Here is a 3,259-nt window from a genome sequence, read left to right on the forward strand (position 1 = left end):
TGGGGCACAACAAAACCGACAGAGAGAAACAACCAACACAACGGACCACCCAGGTTGCTCACCAACCCTGGCCATCCACGACGCTTGCAGCAGCGCTGCTTCCTCATCGTCCATAACATAACTGATAAAACGACCACACTGAAAGAAACCGCCAAGAGCAACCACACAAAAAACAGAACAATAGATCCAATGTGCAGCCAAAAGAAACCAAATGAGGAGCCACAATAACCATCAGCGATCATGACTGCCCCTCCCCCATGACCTACCACGAGAAGCAACAGAGACAAGAGGTTTGTCACGTAATACATTGAAAGAGTTCCCAGGATCGTCGTCCCCAGAAGATTCCAAAAAATCAGATTCAGAATCAGACGAACCCTGAAGCCAGTCCAGATTCACACGAGCATCAATAGCTGAATTGTCCTTTACATTATACACTAATTCTTGAGGATTAATTAAAGTGACAGGAACATCTACCAAATTATTATTAACTAAAAAGTCATTAGGAATCGAGCTAGAGGCGCCAGAAACAGAAGCATCACACACTCCCGCACCCATATTATTAGAAACAATAACAAGTTTACTCGGGCATTCCAACACATACGGAGAAGACCTTACAGACACCAGAGGACCAACACACGGAGGACCCTCAGCATTATGACAGACACGAGGTGAAACGAAATTCAAGCCAAGACGAAGAAAATGTTTAGCGTCAGGAGATAAAATAGCGGCCGCCTCATCACCATTAACATTACCACCCACATCAGAAACCACAACATTTTCCACAGCAGCTAAACCGACCAAAACAGGGGAGGTAGGATCACGATCAGGCGAAATGACAGAATGCACCACAGGTCCGGAGCTAATAAAACAATTCCGAATAGGCATAGGCGAGCCAGAAGCATCAACATCATCATCTACACAATCAATAGCCATATCCACTCTACCACTTTCATTAATCAATGCCTTAGGAACCACAGAGGGTAAAGTTACAGGATTATCACAATCCAAAACACCCGGTGCCACCTTAACAGAAGGATGGACAGCCGTATGATTAGAATGAGGGTGAAGAATTGGGCAATCAAGTTTTGTGTGACCCAGGGACTTACAGTGAGAGTAATAAGCAGGAAAGGGATCCATCACAACCAATTGAATGTAGCCAAAGCTCTCGGAACCAATCCATATTTTCTCAGGATACACTTTTGTAACATCTAATTCCATAAGCAATCGAGCAACAGAAGGTCGCCTACCAGAGGAGGTAGCCTGATCAATTTTCAGAGGTTTACCAAACATGGAACCAAGTCCATGTAAGATTCTAGGGGCAAAAAGATGCGGCCTGAGGTTGGGAAAGGAAACCCATATAGGGATAGAAGGGGATTCGACATCAATGTCAAAGGTAGGGGACCATTTGAAAATCTTCATGAAACAATTGTTCACGAAATATGAGCGATGGAAAAAAACGCGACAATAATCAATATCATTCTCAAGCTTGATAAGAATATGCTTAGAATTAAGGACAGTGACAGAAAAAACACCCATAAGTTTTAGATTGAAAAAAAAAAATCTTCGAATCGCCTCCAACGACGGGCGGTGAGTCGGAAATTTACCAACAAGCGCAAACTCAAAAGAAGAAGCAAGGGCTAACACTTCCTCATCCGAAATCCAGAGAGAAGGAAGCCCTCGAAAAGATGAAATCTTAAGATCAGTGAAAGAGGAGTTAGAATCATGGGAAGAACCCGCTAAAACCTCACAAAAAGAACGAGACGAAGAAGTACCCGACAAGAAACCAGGATAAAAAAGCCTTTTACCCTCCATAACAAAGGAAATCACAGAAAAATGCAAAAGAAAGGAGAATAAAACTTCCCAGAGGCAGCCGGAGAAGCACGCGACGAAGGCAGAGACAGTGCAAGACACCAAACCCTAGCAGAGCACATATCGCGATAATGAAGCTATATGCGTTAATCAACTTTATAGAATCATATGAGATATGTATTAAAATTTTACAAATATAAGATGAGCTCAAATGAAGGCGTGGGTTGATTTAGGCTTCATTTGGGACGGCTTTTTTACTACTTCTTAAAATAGCTTTCTAGTAAAAAAATTTAAATTTTTGTATAAGAAAATTGCTTTAAGAAGAAATAATAAAAGACAACCCAAATGAAGTCTTAATTTGATCTGATTGCACCTCATTTAGCTAACTAGATTGACTTTGGCTTTGTTAGAGATGACTTTCTTATTGCTTTTTAAAGTAGCTTTCTACTACGCTAGAAATTGTACTCGATAATTATTTTAGAAAATAATAAGAAAATCAACTCAGACTAAGCATTAGGCCTCGTTTGGGACTGCTTTCTTACTGCCTCTTAAAAGAAAATTTTTGTATTAGAAAGTTGTTTTAAAAAGCAACAAGAAAGCCGTCCCAAACGAAACATTAAGGTTATCATGTGCAATTTGTTATATACACTAACTTGTTTTATCATAAGCTTTGTTTGAGATTGTGTTATTACTGCTTTCTACCGCAGCGTTTTAGTACTTTATTTTTAAATAATAAGAAATGGTGATAAAAAATTATCTCAAAGGAAGCCAAAATCATTATCTTACACTTTTAAAAGAAATCAGAATATTTTGATTAAGAAACGATTATGATAGTCTCAAAGATCTTTCACCACACACTACGGGAAAACACGCGATTACCGGCGGAATTTCCGGCGGAAATAAATTCGTCACAAATTCCGACGGATTTTCCGGCGATTTTCCGACGGAAAATTTTCACCGAATTTCCGACATATTTCTCGATTCTCTTTCCGACGGATTTTTTTCGTATGAATTTCCGGCGGAATTTCCGGCGGATTTCCAACGAAAATTCAAAATTTAAGTTTTATTTTAATAACTTATTGTCAAATTAAATATTTTATATTTAAAAAAATAACTTAAATTATTGAATTTAATAACTTAAATTATTGAATTTAATAACTTAAATTATTGAATTTAATAACTTAAATTATTGAATTTAATAACTTAAATTATTGAATTTAATAACTTAAATTATTGAATTTAATAACTTAAATTATTGAATTTAATAACTTAAATTATTGAATTTAATAACTTAAATTATTGAATTTAATAACTTAAATTATTGAATTTAATAACTTAAATTATTGAATTTAATAACTTAAATTATAATAAAATAAATTAAATATAATAACAAAAAATTAAATGATTTAAATTTAAACTTAAATTATAATACAATTTTAAAATTATTTAT

Source organism: Dendrobium catenatum, unplaced genomic scaffold, assembly GCF_001605985.2.
Source record: "Dendrobium catenatum unplaced genomic scaffold, ASM160598v2 fragScaff_scaffold_186, whole genome shotgun sequence".
Classification (NCBI taxonomy): Eukaryota; Viridiplantae; Streptophyta; class Magnoliopsida; order Asparagales; family Orchidaceae; genus Dendrobium; species Dendrobium catenatum.